This window comes from Cupressus sempervirens, chromosome 1 (genome assembly GCF_028749045.1).
Source record: "Cupressus sempervirens isolate cs-2001-9-10 chromosome 1, ASM2874904v1, whole genome shotgun sequence".
NCBI classification, from domain to species: domain Eukaryota; kingdom Viridiplantae; phylum Streptophyta; class Pinopsida; order Cupressales; family Cupressaceae; genus Cupressus; species Cupressus sempervirens.
This window is the reverse complement of record NC_143118.1, coordinates 657,409,037-657,433,290: the sequence shown is the minus strand read 5'-3', so window position 1 is coordinate 657,433,290 and position 24,254 is coordinate 657,409,037. Positions and strand designations below refer to the sequence as shown.

Here is a 24,254-nt window from a genome sequence, read left to right as displayed (position 1 = left end):
CAACAAAAAATGTTTGTAGAGAATAGAAGTAGTGGAGCAACAAGTTCTAATACATATTTCCTACAAAGAAAATGTAAAGCTTCAACACTATGCATGGGTTTTGGAAAAACTCCACAGAGAGATATTTGGTGGTCACACCAATATAAATAAAAAATCTAACTATTGGGAAATCATGGGATGTGTTGGCCCTATGATTTCCTATGTGGGTCTTATTAGTTCTTGCCATTGCATGGTGGAACTATTGTGTAGGGTTTTCACTAAGTTGTTATTAAAAATTTTGGTCCTAGCGAATCATGTTTCATCATTAGTGCTCCAGCAATGCTATTTTCTAGTGTATGTAAGAAAGAGTTGCACAAGTTTTACCCATGTCAGCCCAATTTCACATGTCATCTTCCTCAGTTGACTTCTGATTATGTAGGAAGGTTTCTATGCACTATTAAGGTGCAATCCTCAAAGTGCCTGTGTCAAAAATTCCCAATTTTCACTGCAAAAAAAAAGGCTTTTAGAGAAGCTTTTCTTCATAGACACTTGCAGTTGCAATTGTCAAATGGCTTCTTGCATGGTTTCCCCTCATGCAGATGATCCATGTGGTGATTTTTATAGCCTGTGCTCATAGATTTAGGTGAAAGAGCATTAAAGAAGAATGAACAAATGTCTTCTACAAAAACTACTTCCTAGCTATTTGTGATGCACCGAGGTTACCGGATCATTCTCTCTACCCCAACCAGTATGGCATCAAATTTCATTTCATTCTGCAACAAGTTTTGGAGCTTTACTTTTATTTTACATTCTTTTGTAATTGATTTTGAAAGTTTTAGTGGGTTTAGGATCTTGTTGGAAAATTTAGAGTTGGGTTAATAAATTCTATTATGTATATTAATTTCACTTGGAGTTCAAGATTTTGGTTGTAATCTATTGAGATCTATCAATTTGAATCACTCTTAAATGTTAAGGAAAGCTATTCACTAATAATAGATTTTGAAAATTTGAATGTTTTTGTGGTCTGGTTTATAAACATGTACTTGGGTTACCAAATTTTCTTATCCGTCTCTATTTGAATTTTGTCAGGTTTGAGAGTTTTTCTTGTTAATAAACATTATAGAACTGGGTTATATTCAGATACAAGTATGGAGATTTTTTCCTTTTGAGTGGGTTTGATTGATTTTGAGATGTTGAGGACCTTGGCTCACAAGTTGATGAATGTTTAAATGTTGTGGAATTGTTCTAAATGGTATATATCTTTTATTGTATTTGTTGTATTAAGCAGATATTTAATATAGTTGTGGTGTATTGAGGTTTCAAACTACAAAATACTTGAATTGGGGATGTATCCCTTTGTATTGGTTTTCATTCTTTTGAGTTAGTGAAGCTCATAGCTCAAATGCTAAACTACCTTTAATGGGATGCTTGAATTAATGGAATGTATGCAAATTATAACCCAAGTTCAAGACTAGGCTATAGAAAATCTCTCTAGCATGAAATGGGTATTATTACTATTTTGGTTATTTTAAGTTGAGATTTTACAGAACTTTGGTATGCTGATCTTTCAAGAAACAATACACTTGATAGTTTATTTTGGCATGCATTCCTTAATCTTTATTTATTATTTTGATTTGACAAGTTTCATGGTTCAATTTTTTATTTACATTTATTAGTATTTTCTTGTTCAAAGTTGGGGGCTATACAAAAATTCCACAGCAAGGAAAATGACTTATTTTTAATTATTATTTGTATTTAGTAGAGATTTTGAATGTTTTCTTCATACTTTTATGTCACTAAATGATATCCTCGATTCTAGATAGAAAATCCTCAATTCATAGGATATTATTCATCTCCTTAAAAAATATTGTTGGATGTTAATGTAATGATTGGATCATCTATACTCCCTACAAAGTTACTATTTGTATATTTAACTTATTCTTAATAATACTAATATACTCTGCAACATGCCACTCCTAGTTGGACACTCTTTGTCTGAGTTCAGAGCTCAAGTTCTGAGACATTTTAAATTAAAAACTTGAACACAACTATAGAGCCCCTATTAGAACAGAAGGATCCTAGTGAATGACCAAAAAAGATTTGATTTATTTCCACTTAATTGAGTTATTGGTAACCGCACTTGGCATCCAAAACATAGCTTGTATGGTAATTATACCATATACCTTGACCAAAGGTTTAGAGCTTGTATCATTTATGCAAGCTACATAGCTTTCAATAATACCATTCTCTCCTTTGTACTAGTCAACACCTTTATTGTTATCCATAAGCCAAAATATATGTAGCATCATAGAATATCATTAATCAAGAATCTCATGATCTATTGTTATATGGCTCTACACTCCACTGGTTCCTTTCCATCTTTGCTTAGCCCCACATCTATCCAGTATCATCACATCCACAAATTTCTCAGTTGGTGAAGAAAGAGAACCTAATGGAATTTGAATTGTGATAGGTGTGAAACAACCTTGATTAAGAGGTATATCAATATCTACAAGCTATCACTGACAATATATAACTACAACCATTATCTCTACATTAGGAAAAATCTAGTTTCCATATACTTTTGTACTAGTTCTTCATAATCATTTAAAATCTTCTATTTTTTGTTTATGTTAACCACTCTGTATTAGAGTCTTTCAAGGGTTATTCTTGTATATACTAATATGTTAGCAAGAAACACTAATCTATTAAGAGAACAAAACATTAACTAACAAAGATTAATATAACATATAAGAGAGACTAAAGAGGAACCCCTAATTAGGAATGTGAGCCAAATGAATGGAATCTCCCAATAGGAATTAGCTCTTTTCTTGGTAGATGAGTCTAAATGAAAGATTAGTATGTATGCTCAAAGGGCTTCAAGTTTGCTTCAATGGTAGAGATGGGTAATGGAAAATTGGTAGCTTTGTGAGCTCTCAATTTGGCATTATAAGGGTATGGTTAAGGGCTTTGGCTTCTCAAACTAGCATTATAACTTTAACTCAAGGATTGTGATGAAATGGCTTGGGAGGGGATTCAATTTATAGGCTAAGGGCTTGAGGGTTTGAGGGCTAAGATGCAAGGATGGGGAAAATCTCATGGAGGGCTTAGATTGCATGAGAGGAGAGCACATGAATTGTGCTTCCTTGTAGCCAATCAAGGAGTGACACATGTCATAAGGTGAGTGGATGGAGGAAAGGGCAAGGATGAGTCAACAAAGGAGGCTCAAGGGATAATATCTTCATAAAGACCCTTCATAAATGGCTTGTAAGACCAATGAATGAGCTTGTAAGAGTCTTTATGGCCTTTGTAAGAGCATTCATGGTTGGGTGGTTGGGATATTTTGGAGGGAGTTGGGATTGTTGACTTTGCTTGGCTTAGAAAAGTCTTAAGCTTGCTTAGGGAATGTGACAAGGTTAGGGGGGGGATTAGAGGTGGTTTAGGATTAGATTAGGGATGTTAGAGATATGCAAGTGGATGGCATTTAATGAGGGTGGGTGAGTTAGTAGCTAAGCTTGGTTAGTATGGGTGGATGGGGTGGATTAGGCTAAAAAGGGGGTTTAGGGATAGGCTTAGGGTTAGGATAAATAAAGTTTATTTATCTCATAGGTTTGGTTTGAGGAGATATTTATTAAATTTTTTTTAATAAATATGAGGATTAATATTTAACCTTAGTTAAATATTTTGAGTTGGGGTTAGGGGTAGAGAATAATGGGATTAGCCTTTAATCGAAATTAAAGAAGGATTAGAAAATTTTGAAGAGGTTAGTGATCTTAAGGAAATTGGCCAAGTTTTGGGCAAAAAATAAATTAAATATTTATTTTGGAATTTTTGGTCAATTTATTAATTAAATAATTAATAAATAAGGAAAATAATGTTTAAATAAGATTTAAACATTTTTGGGAGGGATTCCTTAATTAAATATTTTTAATTAAGATAAAGGGATTTAATGACATAAAAATAAATAAATTAAATAATTAATTAATGATGATGTCATCAGGGACTTTTTAAGAAAATAAAAATACTTTATTTTCTAAAGGATTTTTAGGTGTCTACAATTCCATATATCTTTTGTGCATTGACTTCATTGTGTGGCTGCATTTCTTTTTATTTCAGTTTCAATTCCTTTTAGTTTCTAGATTAAAGTTTGATGAATTTAAATTGATTAAGGATTGTGCTCTACACCTTGTAATTATCAAGTCTGGTGACTTTCTCTTGTTGGATATTGATTGTTACTCTCTTGGATAAGTGTTATTGCTCGATGGTTTGATTTTCCTCAATTGATGCCTTGAGTTATGAGTGAGTGATGACTTTGTCTCATTGGATGTTGATCATTGATCTCAGGTAAGGTTTTGACAAGGTGAGGAGCATAATTCTATTATTTTAGTTATATTTAGCATGCTTCATCAATAGTAATAGTTCATTTATAATTGTATGTATGTGTTTCACTTCATACATCTCCTTGTTTGTATTGAAACTATATTAGATTCCTAACATCCTATATTTTTCAAAGCATAACAACTTGGGGACTGATGAGATAGTCACCTTTGAAATTATCTCTCATAATCGACATCCTTTTGATATTCTCATCACCATTCACATAAATTTGTTTTTCTTATTGTTTACTCATTTTGTGTCATTGCAATTTGGTTTCTCTATCTCGCCATAGCCCTTTTCATAGGAAATACCAAAATCCTTTTGAATACAAATATTCACTAAAGCAACAGTAGTGACACCAGCAGAAGGTTGAGTCTAGTGTTTGTAATCTGGAAATGTTCTTTACTAATATATAGTTGTGGTATGCTTCATCCTTGACAACCTTATCACTGCATATATATTCTCATTCAACTTTGAAATCCTTGTTTGGGGACCTTCCACTAGTTAGTGCATGGTGCCATACCATACATTAATTAGCATTTATCAAATAATAGAAAAATTGTGAGGCTAGGCAGGTTGAGCATTTATGTACTCTTTTGATTCAGAGTTAGCTTTGCTATAGCATCATATTCTAGATAGTCCCTCATTATCTATCAAAAGAAGTTTCTTAAGATATTCTAGTGGAATGTTGGTTTCCCATATAGAGAAACACTAAACTAAATTATTTTCTTTTGATTCATTCAAATGTCTTAGTGACATCCTACATTTGAGTGTTATTTAGGTTTTGGATATCAAAATAGTAAAATAGAAGTTTGTCAAGAGAGAACCAATGAAATTTTGAATTCATTTCATCATTTAGAATCAAACATAGGTTGGAAGTCTTAGGTGAACAATATCAAGAAGTTAAATCTTCTCTCATTTCTCTATGTACCTTTAATATAGTTGTGCATGCATGTAATTTCGGAGTTGAACACCACAACCATGACAATTTTCATAAGATCCCAACAATGAAGGCCCCTTTTAAAATTTTGTTAGTAGTACTTGTCTAATGATTGATACATCTTATTCTATCATGGCTCATTTGTCCATCTTTATTACATGAAGTGATGCTTGTACCCCAAATTGTTTCATTGTATGGTGACAAGTCTAGGACATGCAATAAACTAGTTCTGACATTACAAGATACACCACATCTCCATTAGGGTATTTGAGTTCTCTTGATATAGTTCTATGCTATATATTAAGCAACAATTGTATTGTGAGTGGACTATTTATTTTGCATATTCAAACTCTTATGTATTCCACATGGACAAAAAATTATGAATTCTACCCTTAGGCGTAGAATATGCTATCCTATATAGAAATATTATTAATCCTCATTAGTAAAGGTCAACTATATTAGTATTGTGGGACCTTATTTGTGGCCTTTTGCTGACATGTATGATCTACATATATTAGGATGTTACCATGTGCTAAAAGTTACAAATAGTCCAATGTTGTTTTCTTCACTATTGTAACTCCTTTGACATGAAGGTCTCCATTCAAAAGATTTATGTGAAGTATAAAACTTCTACAACAAAAAAATTAATATAAAGATGTATTTTTCTATGGAATCTGGATTACTAGAAAATTGTGTACTCTATGGGTATTAGGATGTACCAAGCACAAAAAGTTAGGGATTGTTTCATAGTAGTAGCCATTCTAAACTTGAGGTGACGCATATTTTTTTCTTTTAGTTTTATTGAGAATTTTCATCATTCTTATCTTAGAGTAATGACTCTTATTTGCTTTTTTGATCTCAGATTGGTTTTGAAAATCAAGTGTCAACACACTTAAGTTATTTACTAAGTTCATGCCAAACTAGTAATACATGTCGAGTATAAACATAGACTATGTCGAGTTGCAATGAGTGCTGAGTCACTCGTGCTGAGTCACTCATGTGCCAAGTCACTCAAGAGCCAAGAAGATAGACCATGCCAAGTGATTCAAGTGCTGAGTAAATAGTAGATGTCAAGTAATTCAAGTGTTGAGTCAGAAGTAGAATTACAGTAGATACTGAGCATCAGTAACTTCATATGCCGAGTAACATGGATTGGACATATTTGTTTGTAATGACACAAACAACTATGTAGACCATTTTTATGCTGACTTATGGATAGATCTTGATCTTTTGGAGATAAGGAAGGATCTATTTGAATTCCCTATGCAATCACATGAAACCATAAAATAGGAAGGGTTAAGTAGCAAAAAGTATGAATCTCAGCCATAGATTCATACCTAACCCTAAGCCACAAAAGTCTTTATATGGAAGACAAAGCCCTAAGTTTTAAGAGAGAAGAGAGCACAATGAAGGGGAGAATAAATGAATTGAAGAAGTGAACAAAAGAGTTTGTAGAGAAATCAAGGTAACTTAGTAGTGAGAGTAAATTGTAGAATCAATTGGAGGAGAACAAAGAATAGAAGAATACAACAATTGTTATATCAGATTGATGAGGATCAAGGACACTATATGGATTTGATTTTTAATCAAGTAACCAGAGCTAATCACAAGATCAATGCTAAAACATCCTAACAAGTGATTTTAATTAAATCTCCTAGGCGGAGCAGTCCTAACAAGGTTGTACAAAATCCTTTAATAGGGTGGCATTCCAAGTGAATGACCAAAAGTCCTCTAACAAGACACACTTCTGATAGGGTGTTGAAATCCTTTAACAAGGTGGGACTTAATAGTCTTTGTAAGCCTTTAATTGGGTAGATCATGATTCATGGTCAAACCATTGTAACCTTAATTGGCTACACTTTATTGCTATAGTAGTGAAGATTTGTGGGTGTCATCCGCACCCCAGTTTTACCTTCTCATTTGGAGGGTTTCTAGGTAATCATATTTGGTGTCAAACTGTGTGTGTTCAATTACTTACATGTTTTAGATGCATTTAATTTACATGTTTTTTCAATTTATCTATTGAATGCATAAAAGGGATGTGAGGTGAAAAGTTTTACAGGTCAAGGTTCAAACTCCTAATTCACCCCCCCAACCCCCCTTAAAATTTTACTTCTTTCCCACTTGTAATTCCAACATGGTCTATTGACTATATTTATCTTAGTGCACAAAATCTTACCCTGGTTTGCAATATTCTTCTCCATGATATGTATGTCTAGTTAATTTGTCCTTTTCATTGCTTATCATTTCCTTATCACTACTTTTGTGTCTTTGCATGTGTGCTCAATTTGTGACATGAATGCTTCTTATTTTCAACGTTGCTTCATATATTTTATCCCCCATAGAAATTCTTTTTTGCTGCTCTATATACACTATAAAATTTTTCACATTCGTGGAGTTTGATCACCAAATGCAATTGATAGGGAAATGTTACAATTATATATTGTTCAAAATGCAATGATTCACGTTTGAATTTTGAACTTAACCTTGATAAGTAGACCTTTTTTAGGGTCCTTGCAACTTCTAACATATGGGTGATGAAGAGGGAGAACATTCATGTAAGTTTAGAATAAGAAATATACATCAGAGACCATCACATATATGTTAACTATAATGGGTATAAAAGGCTACAATGCATAAGGGGCTAGAGTGAAATGACATGAAAGAATAACTTGTTTGTGGATGATTCTAATTTTCATGAGTGAAATGTTCAAAAAAAATGAAATGGACATGTGATATCTTGGATAACATTATTTATTGGTATTAAAAATATTAGAGTAAACATTTTCTTTTGGTGGGGATAGCCTATGACCTATTCTATCTTTATAGCAACTAACATACACACACAATTTGAGAAGCTAGAATAATTAAAGAAGACTATCAAAAGGAGCTAGAACACTTTGAGAAGGTAAGATCTCTCTCTCTCTCTCTCTCTCTCTCTCTCTCTCTCTCTCTCTCTCTCTCTCTCTCTCTCTCTCTCTCTCTCTCTCTTCCTCTCTCTCACGTATGAGTTTTACAACAGTGAGTAACAAGTGTAGTTTGAGATATTTTCTTGATATGAATTAAAATGTTTTAACTTTGAACATTTTACATATATTGTAATTTTTTGTAGGTTTTTGTTCCTTTAGTAGAGAAATGAAAGAAATATGGAAGGGTGATCTGCATTGGCACAAACCATGGAAGTATTTCTAATCGGATCATGAGTTACTATGGTGATTCTCCTAGGAGAATGGTAAGTTCATGTGTTATTTATATTTATATTAAGTTGGGTGTATAGATTGTATGTTTAAGTAAATTTTATTTTACTCTATTAGAAAATTGTTTTATGTTCATAAGTAATGTTAGTTATATTTTTTTGAACATACTAATGCCCATTGTCTTAAAAAAAGTGAAATCAATATTTGAATTTGCATGCACTTGTTAGAAGCTAGATTTCCAAATCTTTGTCTTCTTAATGAAAGAAAGCAACCCAGTAATTATGGTCTAGGAATATCATTTTCTTGTTTCAAAGATGAATGTCCTAGGGTGGGATTATCCATTGCATTTGGGAGTTACTAAAGCTGGTGAAGGTGAAGATGGGCGAATAAAATCTATAATTGGCATTGGAAAATTTTTACAGGGTTCTTCTAATGATTCTCCTCCTCATTTTTGTGTCGAGATATCACAATTTTTCTTGTACCTTGTCATGATATATGCCAACATTTATTAATTTTCTATGCAAGATGGTTTGGTGATACATTTCCAATTTCCTTGATGGAAGCTCTAGAAGAGTAGACAGATCCATGTAGAAGACTTTTAAATCTTGGAATGCAAGTTGTCAAGCTCGAGAAAGGAGTGGTAAGCGTGCAACTAGCTTCATTGTACATATATGGTGTTGATATTTTTCTGAATCATCATTTTACTTTTAAATTTAGTATTGATATTTTAGAAGCTATTCTTTTGATAGGCTCCTTTTGAGGAGAAGCACCACCAATACTTTGATTTCCAAAGGAGAACCAACCAACTTCCCATTCAGAAGGAGGTGTGTTACACTTTATTCTTGCAGGCTTGCTTTTTGTAGAATCTTTATACTTCCCTTTTCCCATTTGTTTGATATTCTCCATTTCAAATTATATCGATCACTATTTATTTTTCCATAGTGGAATTCTTGTTTAATTATTTATTTTTGTACTTCTACTCTGTCAATGTCTCGATTGAAGGAATTCAATTTTGTATTGTTTGAACTTCTTAATTAATTCATTAAATTTTATCATTCTTATTTGTAGTCATTTAAAATCTTGACACTTTATCTAGGAGGCCCAAATTGTAAAAGTGAGTTGGTCTTGATGTCAATACATTTTTAAGAAAAATATATTTTGTTTTTGTATCTCTTTCCACAGATGATTTTCATGCTTATCATTAATTGAATTCCTTTCACATGTATAGGGTGATGAGGTAGATTACATGTGTGTTCTGCATCAACATGGGTTAGTTTTAATGTTTTTCACTCTTGATCAGCTGAAGGTGAATTTTGGATATAATTTTTTGTTTTATTCAATGATAGTTGCTATAATGTCTCTGTGGCCTCAAGTAGTTGCTGAGGTGTAAGATTCCATTTGATTATTCTTAAATTCATAGTACATGAAATGTAAATTTCTTAGCTTTGACTCTTTGTTATATAGCCTTTTTGGGTGCTATATTAAGAATGAAATGAAACAAATAATAATTTTTTATGTATTCTTCAAAGGGTGCTAGCTCAATGGAAGAGCACTTGCTTTACAAGCAGGAGGATGGTGGTTCAAGTCCATCGTGCCCTATTATGACCAAATATGTGAGTAAATATACTATTGAATATGCTACTAAATATGTGACCAAACATACTATTGAATATGCTACTAAATATGTGACCAAATATACTATTAAATATGCTATTAAATACACTATCAATATGTGCCAAATATGTGACTAAATATACTATTGAATATGCTACTAAATATGTGACCAAATATACTATTAAATATGCTACTAAATACACTACCAAATATGTGAGCAAATATACTAAATATGTGATTAAATATGCTACTAAATATACCACTATATATGTGACTAAATCCACTATCAAATATATGACTAAATATGTGATTAAATCGATGATTAAAATTAGTGATCAAATAAGTGACTAAAATCATTTAGTAGTATATTTAGTAGTGTTATAAATGATTGGATATTAACTACTATTAGTCACATGACCAATTTTAGTCACATATATACAAATTTTAGTGGTTTTTTAGTCACATATTGTTATTTTTGTATTAGTGGAATGATGGATAAGGTATGTGCTTAGTTGTCATGATACTTATCTTATCTCCTAGTTCTTTCTAGAGACATCCTAGGTGCTTCCTAAGAGGCCTTTATATACAGGCACTCCTAGTGTGTTTGTACATCATATACTGAATAGAGAAATGTATTAGGACATACTCTGATTAATTGATCATATCCATTTTTGGTTTACAATTGTGCTTGTGTTTGAGTTCTTAGTTCCTAGGTGAATTTTGCCCTAAGGTAAATTCTTATATGGTATTAGAGATATACCAAATTCTTACATGGTATTAGAGCTATACCAAATTCTTACATGGTATTAGAGCTATACCAAATTCTTACAAGGTATCAAAGCTTGGAGATTTTCTCATCAAATAGTCATTTGAGGCTATTGTTGCTTAACATCTCAACCCAAATTTGAAGTACTGTAGAAATTGAGAGTGTCTAGAGCTAAATCTGACCTTGCCATTACGTCTAGAATGCTAATTCAATGAATATTGACTATAAAGTTGCCTACTCTAGGCCAAAGTCAATTGTGAGACAAATTTTTTTTGTGAACCGACACTTGAAGGACCGATTTGTAGCATTGGTATGATCATTTTAGATCTTTATATTTAATTTTTAGATCTGCATTTTTTTCATCTACATCTCTACTTTTTTTTTTTTTCAGATCTGCATTATTTTTTGAATTTTTTTTTGCCGTAGCACCATAGGAGAGATTTTTTGCAAGTGAAGATTTGTACATGCTGGTGCAAATCAGATATTTGCATCACACTTAGAAGGTCTAAAAACCCCCAAATCAAATTTTGTTTCATCCAAATCAAACATTTGAGACAAAATTTAGAGCCATTTATTTTTTGGAGGCATAATGGCGATTTAGAAAAAATAACAACAACAATTTTCAAATAGCGATATCTCCCTCATACGGACTCCTTTTTGCGAGCAATTTTGTTTTGTTTTGGGGTAGAATTTTGTGATCTACACATTGGTGTAGTTGGTTTGAGATCTTTGTTCCTAAATTTTTTTGCAACTCACAAATCTTGATTTTTACCACTTAAAATACTTGATACGAGCTCATTTGGACTCCAAATCAAGTTCCATTTTTTTTGAAAGTGCATTTTTTTGATCTACTTTCTAGATCTATAATCATATTATAGGTTATGTAGATAGAAATAATTCTTTCAAAAATAGGCCCTAAATTGGCAAGTGGCTATCAAGTGCCTAGATCATACATTAGGGGGGGTCCTTTGATTTATTTTGCATCTTTTGGGGTTACATTAATCTATCATGGAAGAGGAAGATTTAATCATCTTGACACCAGACAACTATCAGGAATGGAGTCAACTTGTTGGCAGATATCTTAGTTAGCACAATGCATTGCCCTATGTGCCAGATCTTGAGTATCATCTTGATAAGAGTCTCATTATTTGGCATACTCTCTTTCTCTTTATGGTTGATGACATTTTGGATACAATGTCTGACATTAAGTCATCTGATCCATATCATTATTGGATGTATCTTTGGGAGACGTATGAAGCTCCAAACATTCCTCCATTCCTAGTAGATATTTTACCTCCAGTAGTTGTTGACTCCTCTTTAGATGAGATCACACCTCCAGCTCCTATTGATCCTATTCCAGCTACAAATGCTTTGGATTCATTGCAATAGGACCCTTCATGTCTTCCTACTTTACCTTCATGCAATGACTTCCTTCTTGCCCTTGTAGGCCTATTCATGGAGTCTCACATTGAAGATGTGGGAGACACTCTTGATGATATTCATCTTCTCTTTGAGGTGAATACTTCATTCATTGCTGCAGTGATAGATTCATGTACTTTAGCACAATAGGGTACACATGGTCTTCTAGGTGATGTCTTCTTACCAGACATTTTAGCTTTGTTCGTGGAGTCACACATAGTAGATATGGAAGACTTTTTTGATGATCTATCACTTCTCTTTGTTGAGGATGATTCTTCTACAATTGTTGCAAGGGTCCACTCTGACCCTTAAGTCCATTTTCTACATGATCAATCTTTCCAGGTTTGTGTGGTTGTGGATTCTCATTTATAGCATCTGTAGGAGGTCTCTTTGACAATTGAGAAGACTATTGTTTTCCTGAGACAGGTTCTACCACACTCCTTGTTCAATCTACACTTCTCTTCAGTAGTTTTGGAGGAAGCCTCCATCAGTATCAACATAGGGACACTTGAATAGGTTTCAAAGACATTGGTCATCATAGAGATTCGTTCTCCATTCAAGAAATGTATCTCTTTTGTACCCATGCATTTGTTTCTTCCAAAGGGGAGGAACATCATTCAATGGTTATAGATTAGCTTCTATGTTGGAGCATTTCTCACTAATTGGCACACTACCTTTAGTTGGGGGGAGACTAACTTGTCTTTTTCTTCTCCTTTTTGGGGGGGGCATTTTCCTCTTAAGAGGTTTTGTCCTTCTCCATTTTTCTCTTGTATATACTGGATGTATGTCATAATGGGGGGGATCTTGATTACTCCATCCATCAATGCATCCATTTCATCTTTCTTTTTGGGGGAGGGTTTTTCCCATGAGGTTTTCCCTCTTTCTTTTCTTTATGAGAGATTTTCATATCATTGTGTACATGGGTACCTAACATGGCCTTATAGCTGGGACCCATCATGCATTTCATCCTAGATTTCATAAGCTTAAGGGAATTCCTCTAAGTTGCACTTAAAGAGGGGGTGTTGGTGTAAATAAGTATTTACTATTTACACTTACTTAAGTTTACTTAGGTTAATGTATATTTATTATTATTTATTTATTAGCCACCTAGGAGTATGAGTACTCTTGTGAGTTGTCATGTTCACAACACATGAGTTTGCACCTCTTTTATGCACATGGTGTCTACAACCTTGTCATTCTAATCCACTCATCTAGAATGATGGATAAGGCATGTGCTTAGTTGTCATGATGCTTATCTTATCTCTTGGTTCTTTCTAGAGACAATCTAGGTGCTTCCTAAGAGGCCTTTATATACAGGCACTCCTAGTGTGTTTGTACATCATATACTAAACAGAGAAATGTATTAGTACATACCCTGATTAATTGATCATATCCATTTTTGGTCTACATTTGTGCTTGTGTTTGAGTTCTTAGTTCCTAGATGAATTTTTCCCTAAATTCCTAGTGTGTTTGTACATCATATACTGAACAAAGCAATGTATTAGGACATACTCTAATTAATTGATCATATCCATTTTTGGTCTACATTTGTGCTTGTGTTTGAGTTCTTAGTTCTTGGGTCAATTTTTTCCTAAGGTAAATTCTTACATGGTATCAAAGATATACCAAATTCTTACATGGTATTAGAGCTATACCAAATTCTTACATAGTATTAGAGCTATACCAAATTCTTACAAAAATCTCTATGTGCAACATAAGCAAGTAGTGTTCTAACACCTTCTAATCTTGCAACAAGAACAAAAGTTTCACCATAATCAATACCTTCTTCTTGAGAATAACCTTTGCATACTAACCTTGCTTTATTTCTGGAAACTTCTCCATTTTCATTTAACTTTTTTTTTGAAAACTCATTTTGTGCCAATTACATTTTTATCCTTAGGTCTAGGAACAAGAGTCCAAGACTTATTCCTTTCCATCTGTTCTATCTCTTCATTCATTGTTTCAATCCAACTTTTATTATCCAAAGCATCTTTCACTGATCTAGGTTCAAATTCAATAAGAAAACATGTAGCTTTCAATTTATTTCTTGTCACTGTACTATTTAACTTGTCTCCAATGATCTGATCAGATGCATGGTGCCTTCTAACACATCTTGCTAACATAGGTACTTTGGATTTAAAACTTGTTCTATTAGCCTCGCCATGATCTTTTGTATCAAGCTCGAGTCCCACTATTTGTGACTCGGGTCCATCAGACTCAGTTTCCTCTGGATGTAACTTGGTTGCCTCTGATTGTGACTAGAGTCCTTTAGACTATGACTCAGGTTGCACTAGTTGCAACTCGGGTGCTTCTAGAGATTTTGGGGACTCAGGAGGTGAAGTCTCCTAACTTCAAATTATATTTGGAAATGAATAAAGTTCAAAGTAAATAATCCTTCTATAATCCTCATGTTATTTGTTGCTCTCTTCTTCACTCTTTTCTGCAAACTCATCAATTTTCACATGTGCACATTCTATGATCTTATGATCTTATGATCTACCTTTCCTAGTCTCTTTCAGAATATAAAATTTTCTACCAAATACATTCAAGTACCTTACATTAGGTTTGTATCCATACCATAGTTCATAAGGAGTTTGACTTGAGACTTTCTTTAGTTGTACTCTATTCAAGGTATGTACTACAGTACTGATTGCTTCCTTCTAGTGTTTGATTGCAACATTCTTTTCTATCATCAAAGTTCTTGCACAATCCATGATGGATTTGTTCCTTCTTTCAGCTATATCATTCTACTGAGGTGTACCAAGGGATTATACTTTTCTTTTGATTCTTCTTTTAGTGTAGAATTCATTGAATTCATTAGAAATGAATTTGCCTCCTCTATCTGATCTTAAACATTTTAGCTTCTTTCTTGTTTCCTTCTCTACTCTTGCCAAATACCACTTAAATTTTTGAAAAGCTTTTGAATTCTCTTTCAGATACATTACAATCATCATTCTAGAATAATCATTAACAAAAAGAATAAAATACTTATCTCCACTATAACTCTCTATTCCAATAGGTCCACGTAAGTTTGTATGAACCAACTCCAAGACTTGTTCAGAATGATAGTTCTTGCTTTTGAAACTTGTCTTGCCCATTTTACCAATTTGATAAATTTTTCATAGGCCCATATTAGGTTTCCTCAGATTAGGAATACCTCTCACTCTTTTTTTTTTTCTTATCTTGATCAGATTATCAAAGTTCACATGACATAACATTTTATGCCATAGCCAACTTAATTCTACTTGAGAAATGAAACATGAACTTTCACTGAGATCTAGGTAGAATAGATTACCTTTGGTTTGTTTACCAAACCCAACTAGATTTCCTTTTTCATCCTACAACTTGGCCTTCCCATTCATGAATTCTACCTTGAATCTAATGTTGTTCAATTTTGCCACACTCAGTAGATTATGCTTTAGTCCTTCAACCCAATAAGCATTATCACATCTAAGTTCATTGGTTAGTGAGATACACCATTTTCCCTTTATGCAACATGGTTCATTTTTTCCAATCCCACACTTCCACCATCATAATTTTCCATATGTTTAAACTTTTTTTTGTCACCAGTCATATGATGTGAGCAACCACTATCAATAATCCATGTATCACTTTTTCTAACATGAGATATAAGTGCTATTTTATCTCATTCATCATTAGATTCATCTTTTATAGCAATATAGACCATTTCATCATCTTCACTACCATTTGAATCTTTAGCCACAAAACAAGATTTCTTACCTTTTTCCTTTTAGTCCTTGAAGTTCTTGAAATCCTTCTTGTCTTTGTATTTTTTGTGCTTCTTTTCATCTTTTTCTTCTCTATTTAGACATCTTGTAGCAATGTGTCCAACTTTTTCACAAGAGAAACAGATCAAAGAAATTTTATCTTTGTACTTTCCTTTTCCTTTGGGATACCTTCTTGTAAGTAATGCTTCAATGGATTTAAGATCACTGTCAAAACTAGCTTCCTCTTCAATTTCAAATTATTTTCTTTTGAACTTTTTAGCTTTCTTCTTTAGTGAATTCTAATATCAGAGAGAAGAGAATCAGATCATAGAGGACCAAGATCACAGAAGAGTAGATCAAGTGCCTGTATTCAACAATCGAAGGATTGTAAGCCATCAGGTTTATCATACCTAATACTCTTTAACCATTGTATTAGAGAGAAAATCCTATGATGATAGGTTAGCTTAGCAGCTATTTTATAGATCCTTTAACTAGGTGACTAAATCCTTTGACAGGGTGACACTTCATGTAAAGTGTTTGTAAATCCTTTAACCAAGTCACTATTGATATAGTGTAAAGCCTTTGACAGGGTAGGCATTTGACAGGGAAGACCATTAGAAGTGGTTAAACATTATTACTACAGTGATTTTGTGGGTATCATCCCCACCCTAGTTTTACCTTCTTATTTCTGGAGGGTTTTTGGGTTACCAAATCTTAAGTGTTATGTGGTGATGCATATTTGTTTCTTATGATTGCTTAAAGTTTACATGCATGCATACTCATTTCAAAAATATGTTATTAAGGATTTGAAATAGTTAAAAAGGCTAGTACTTCTGATTCACCCCCCCTCTCAGAAGCATTCTTTCCAACAAGTCAATCCAACAATTGGCATCAGAGCCCAGTTTCTCTCAAAGAGAAGCCTAGCAGCTTGGAGGAAAAGATCTAAGGATGGAAGTTTTCAAACTTGGAAAGATCATTGAAAACCAGGTGATAGATGTGCATCTCACTCTACAAAAGGTAGAGGAAGCTAGAGTGGAATTAAGAAAATCTTTAAAAAGAAGAAAGGAGATAGCCATAGCTAAAAATGACATACACTACAAGGAGATTGATACCACACAAGTGTTTTCCAAAGGAGACACTAAAGAATTTGATGCAACAATAGCATAACTAATGGAGAAAAACAAATATCAAGCAAATGAGATAAGATCTCTCAAGATGGAACATGAATCACAGGCCATAATGTTATGTGAAATTATTGAACAAAAGAAAAGAGAAATTGAGGATAGAGTCATGATGGAAGATGACAAAAGAAATCTTGCAAACAGACTGGAAGAAAAGAGTATTGAATTAACAAGGATTTCAAACATGCAGATGGATACACTTGCTCAAATGATGAACCTTCATCATGAACTTAATATGAAAGATATTGAGATCTCTACTCTGAAGATACAAAATGAACAATTATAGAATGAACTGAACAGAGAAAAGGAGGTAGCAAAAAATATCAACAAGTCAAGTGAAGCCATAAAGTACTTTGAACAGTTGCTAAAATTCCCAAGATCAACTCATGATACATCAGGACTTGGATAAAATAGCACTGAGGTTGGTGAATCATCAAAGAGTGTTGAGCAAAGAAGTGACAAAGGTAAGGATTCTAAACCCACTTGTCATTACTGTAATAAAAAGGGACATACTGCTAATATTTGCAAGAGTAGAAGAATCAATCAACCAAATAAAAGCAAGAGTTACTGTCACAAGTGCAAAACGCAAGGACATATGACACAAGACTGTAGATTCAAAATCCCAAGAACACAAAGATTTGATGGACATTGTCATAACTACAAGAAATATGGACATAGGGCATTTGAATGCAGATCAAATCCCATGTTGACATCATATCAACCAGAAAAAGGGAATGAAAGTCATTACTATTAGGATTACAATACCAGGTACAGTTGTCACTATTGCCAAGAATATGGACATACACCCCAAAATTGCATAAGAACACATTTCAAGGGAAACTATAAAAGATGGTTGAGTCAAACTACATGTTTTAGTTGCTTGAAAACTGGTCATACTAGCAAAAACTATCCAACAAGGTCCAAAGCACCAAATACTAATGCCAACAAAGGAAAAGAAAAGATTGATGTCATAAGAGGACAAATGGACAAGACTTGGAAGAAGAAAGATGAGTGCAGTAAATCAAGCAAAGCGATCATTTCACCTAATGGGTCAAGTGATCACACTTCATCAAACTAAACATAAGGGAGATGTATGGGACTAATATACAAAGTTATATCATACATCAGTCCCAAGACAAAGAAGCACTGAAAAGAAGAATTAAGCATAAGATAAGATGCTAAGACTAAACTCGAACAATGATGCCGAGTCATCTTTGGATGCCGAGTAAGCATAGCTTTCGAGTGGATTCGAGTTCAAGAACATTTGGAAGTCGAGTGACAGGTGTAGGTACTAAAATGCATTAAATGCAAAAGTTTCTTCTATTGTTTAAAAGTAAAATTTAATTCATTCTTGAGTCATTCAAATGAAGAGTGATTATTTCGAGCACGTCTGAGTGATTTTCAAGCTTTCAACCAGTGATTTGCAACAAATCAACATCCACCCAAGCAATCAAAGTATCTATTCAGGTATTTCCCACAAGTGCTAAGTTTTACAGTTTGAAAAGCTTTGCTTTGAAATTGTTAAAACCCTAGTTTAGATACAAATGGAAAAAAGCTCAAAAATGGCCCAAGAGAAAATGAGTCATGAAATTCAACTTGTCAGCAACGGAGTTAAGCAACCTGAGTTTAGACCAATACCAGAGGTTGCATACAAAAAAAATCCCGCTAGTGCCCTATCTGCCATTCTTGAAAAAGTTGTTATGGTTTAGGATGTGCGAAAATGCTACAACTGTAAAATAGGAGCAATAGGAGATTTGGAAATCTTCAATGCCTATGCAAAACTCTATGAAAATGGTATTCTAAAAGATAAGTTTTCTATCATAGAAAAGAAGGGTTTAACCAAAGCCCTAATTTTCCCAATCGTATTCAAAAATGAGTGGATACGCATTATACTCAACAGAATCCATGATGGATCATTCTGGTTAGAATAAGGACAAGTTAAGATTACTAAGGAAATGGTTCATAGGGTTACTAGTTTTCCAACCCTAGATCGGCCAAAAACATTGAGGAGCGAAAAGAAGGAAACAATTGAGAAAAATATAGGTGCAAAGTGGAACAACAGAGGAATGACCATAGATACTGTTACTGATCCTCTTTTAGATTTTTTTGTAAGGATCATATCACATAAGTTCTACTAATCCAGCAGGTTAAATAGTGTACCCTACATAGCAGTTGATGTGGCATACAAAATTGTAAAGAAAGACCACACTTATGATCTTGCAGAACTCCTATTGCAACAGATTAATGAAAATCTTGGAGCTATTAGAAAACCCAAGGGAGCATAGTGAAAATTTGGTTCAGTGTTGGTTTGCATGTTTTTCTATGTAATGAAGGAATTCCCTTCATTTGGCAAAGTCAACTGGAGTCAAAATAAACCAATTGTTGATCAAATTAATGATTTCATTTCACAAATGGGAGATAGCTTTGATGATCAAATGTCTATCTATTTTGAGGATTTCAAAAATGCAATGAAGAACAGAATGAGAATACTAGTCTCACTAGTAGAAAAGAATATAAATGACATATGTTTTCTTGTTGATATTGATTACACCTACATACAAGCAGTCCTTCCTAGAACAAGATGGCTTAGACCATTAGGATATGAGCTTGATGTTGACCAAGCTTTTGTAGCCATCATAGCTTTACTTGCAGAGGAAATGGACAAATCTACCAAGGCATTTGGGACATATGACACTGTAAAATCAAGAGTTTTTACAGAACTCAAGATAGCCTCAACAGTAAAGAAAAAGGACAAGTTGGTAAAACAGATAAAGAAGAAATTTGGTGTTGAAGAATCAAGTGCAACAGGTGAAGAAGAAGAGATTAGTGAAGGAGAAGAAGGTGAGCCAGAAAAAGAACCACCTGAACTAACTCAAAGACAAGGTGAAAAGAAAGATGAGAATGCCGAGGAAACAAAAACGAAGGAAGCACCTATCAGAGGCAAAGTCATTAAAAGGAAAACAAAGACCTCTCCTACCTCTCAGCCCTCATGAAAGAAAGCTATCGTGCAAACACCAAAGAAGCCAACAACCAGAGCTACAACAAGGGCCTCTACCCAGAAGGCTAAAGAGGAAGCCACAAAGAAGAAAAACACAAAGGCACAAGAAGAACCAAAGAAAAGGAAAAGATATGTGGCCCAATCTGATACTGATGAAGAAGATTAGATTGAAGAGGTAAGTCCTCCTAAATCTTCAATTGATATATTATGTAAGAAGATTAGGAATGGAGACCTAAATGAAATTAAAAAGCTTGATTTCAATAAGGTCAGTAAAGAGGAACAAAATAGCATAGAAGAATCAGTCTATGCATTTATGGCATAGTTCAAGTATAGACCTCTTGAACTAGATGGACAATTGCCAAAGGAATTGTCTAAAATTGTAGAAGACAGATGGCATTTCTGCCTAATGATGGAGAAAGAAATGAGGGAATCAACCCTAGCAAACTTACCACCCAATTTGACAAAAGAATAGGTAACTCAAGCAATCAAAAGGCATAATAAAAAGTTCACACCCAAATATAGGGCATTCTCCATCTTGCAAAACAAAATTGAAGAAGTTGTGCAGAAAAAAACAAGAGTATGGAAAAACTTGTACAAAACATTTGAAGATGTTATTGAAGAAATATACAAAGAAGAAGCTGCTACCTAACCGGAAGAAAGAAGGAAGAGGAGAGAAGAGAAAACTGAAGAAGAGAAAAAGGTTGAAGAAGAGGAAAATAAGAAAGAAAGAGAGGAGGAAAGGAAAGATGAAGAAAAAGGAACTAATGAACTGCAAAGTGTACAAGACACACATCCTTCACCTCCTAGCTCGCCTCACTCACCTACCCCACCTGTAGAAATCATAAAGATTAAGGATGTTTTTGACACCACTTGTCAAAACATCAATCCACTAACTGCAGTGGATATTACCAAGATCCTTGACCAAATGAATCTACAAGCACAATTATGTACAAATCCCATATTGGTCAGTGTGGATAGTCTTCAAATGTTAGTAGATAAAATTGAAGAGGTCAAGGTGCCATCAGAACAACCACCTCAAATCACTCAAACTATTGAACTTACATTTCTACCACCTCCATCACCACCAAGATTAGGCACTCAAACTCATTAGGAGCTGAGTGCAACAACAGAGGTTATCACAAGGACAATAGCTCAGACAATGAATACACCCCCAGTAGTAGTAACATAACAAGAAGAAGACAAGCAAGAAGAAGAGGAGAAGGAAGAAACCCAAAATAAAGAGGAGTCTGCAATACAAACTTTGGTAGAATTACCAAAAATAGTAACTCCCACAAAACCCAATCATGAGAAGAGTACTAAAAAGATAATTTTATATGCCAGTACACCAAGTTCAAGTTCTACAAGGGTAGCCAGGACCATACATTATGGTATTCCTGAGCTTGATGAAGAAATCAAAATACCCTATTATGATTCAAGCACTCTCAATGAGGAAAAGATGAATGAAATACAGAGTGCATTGGATAAAAGGAGGAGACAAGAGGCAATGAGAAGAGATTACAAATACAAGCAGGCACTGAATGAAATAAAAGATATATTCATGGATGCTTTTAGTCTTCAACCTCCAGATGCAAACAGGCCAATAATTGAGCAATTATCTTATATAGTTGATCAAGTAAATAATGAAGACCATGATACTAATGCAAAACTATTGGAATGGTCAGAAAAGAATTTTTTGGGCAAGGTCAACCAAAAAATAGCTAATAAAATAATTTTGGGATAGGTTTCCCTAGCCAAGAAATTAGTAAATGTAAAAAGTGTATTAGGGAACATATTCTCCCTTTACAATAAATTGTGTGATTTTTCCAGGTTCACACACGAAATAAATCAAAATTTTTTGAATCTTGAGAGTAAATTAAAACTCTCTAGCATGCAACTACCCTTAGATCCTACACAGAGTGAAAAGCAATTTTCTTATACATTACACACTCAGAGGGAATTAGCTGCATTATCAACAGAAGAGGCCACTATCAAAGAAAAGCTGATGCAAATTCAAGCCTCCATAACTCCTCACTTAGAAGTATTGCACAAGGAGCAATTGTATGTAGAAACAGTCCTGAAGAAGGATCCCAATATTTCCACACATGAAGGACTTGTTGATCTCGCAGCAGAGCTTGCAATCCAACAAAAGTCATTGGATATTGCCTTAAATAATTGGGATGCAACTCTCCAAATACTCCTTGAGGTAAACAAGACATTTTTGGCCAAACATGGCATTACTATTTAGGACCCTTTGACATAAGTATCAAAAAGGGGGAGATAATACTCTAAGGGGGAGATAATATGTTGAAGATATATTAAAAAGAACATTAAGAATAATGGCACAAGACACTGGCACAATCAACTCAGGGGGAGTTACACAAATTTTGAGTTATATATACATTTTGCAATTTTGAGTAAGGTTTTTCAACCTCTGTATATATCAAGTGAGTTTAGTACATGTACTCATAAGGTCAGTTAAGTGTTTTTGTCACTTATGTCAAAGGGGGAGATTGTTAACCTCATAATGGTTTTTGACAATTGAGTGCCAACACACTTAATTACATTCTACATTGGAGCCGAGTACATCATGTATGCCAAGCCACAATGTGAGCCGAGTCAGAAAAGACATCAAGTGTCGAGTAATCTTCAGGTGCCGAGTCTTAAAGGATGCCGAGCAAGATAGGAGCATGTACAGAAGCTGAGTTATAGAAGATGCCGAGCATCAGGAAGCAGTAAGTGTCGAGTAACACAGAATCAACATATGATTTTGAAACTTCACAAACTTAGATGTAAAACATTTTCATAGCCAATATAAGACAAATCTCAAAGGATCTAAGTGATAAGATCAAATCATTTATATTTCCTATGCAATCTACATGCAGCCAATAAGAAAAATGGAGAAGGCATGAAACCAATAAGAGATGTGCAAGGAATAAGCAAAAATTAGAGATTAAATATGGATTGTAGATCCATACCTAACCATAAGTCTTCGAGTGTATTTATAAGGAAGATGAAATCAGAGAGAGAGAGAGAGAGCATGAAATAAGTGTTTAAGGAAGTCTAATATCAGAGAGAAGAGAATCAGATCATAGAGGATCAAGATCACAAAAGAGCAGATCAAGTGCCTGTATTCAACAATCAAAGGATTGTAAGCCATCAGGTTTATCATACCTAATACTCTTTAACCATTGTATTAGGGAGAAAATCCTATGATGATAGGTTAGCTTAGTAGCTATTTTATAGATCCTTTAACTAGGTGACTAAATCCTTTGACATGGTGACACTTCATGTAAAGTATTTGTAAATCCTTTAACCAGGTCACTATTGATATAGTGTAAAGCCTTTGACAAGGCAGGCCTTTGATAGGGTAGACCATCAGAAGTGGTTAAACATTATTACTACAGTAATTTTGTGGGTATCATCCCCACCCCAGTTTTACCTTCTTATTTTTGGAGGGTTTCTGGGTTACCAAATCTTAAGTGTTATGTGGTGATGCATATTTATTTCTTATGATTGCTTAAAGTTTATATGCATGCATGCTCATTTCAAAAATATGTTATTAAGGATTTGAAATAGTTAAAAAGGCTAGTACTTCTGATTCACCCCCCCTCTCAGAAACATTCTTTCCAAAAAGACAATCCAACACATATCCCTTAGCTGTCAACATAGAATATAAACTTCACCAAAAATACAGTTACTCGACAAACACATAGGTACTCAATTAATATTGATAATCTAATGTAACTCGTTAAATGCTTAACATGTAAATCTTATGCTATTAAATCTAATTAACCTTACTTAACTTAGTTGTATACATATAAAAGAAATAGCATGAACATAAGTGACACCAAGATTTAACATGGAAACTCAACTTGGGAAAAAGCCACCAATTGCAACTAGCTACTAATTTTTACTCTTCTAAAATGAGCCCTATTAGGAGCCAACCCTCTTGAAGGTTACAAAACATAGTGTTAGGTGTGACCCTATTAGAGGATTTAATCACCCTAGTAGGAGTGGCCTTGTTAGAGGTCTTTAGACACTTCAATATAAATACC

General features: G+C 33.9%; 1 non-coding gene across 1 annotated transcript; it reads left to right on the top strand.

Moving 5' to 3' along the window:
• The first annotated feature begins 10,020 nt into the window (after window positions 1–10,020).
• On the top strand, window positions 10,021–10,092 carry TRNAV-UAC (transfer RNA valine (anticodon UAC)). Its single transcript has one exon. It is a non-coding gene; the product is annotated as a tRNA-Val (tRNA).
• Window positions 10,093–24,254: the final 14,162 nt, after the last annotated feature.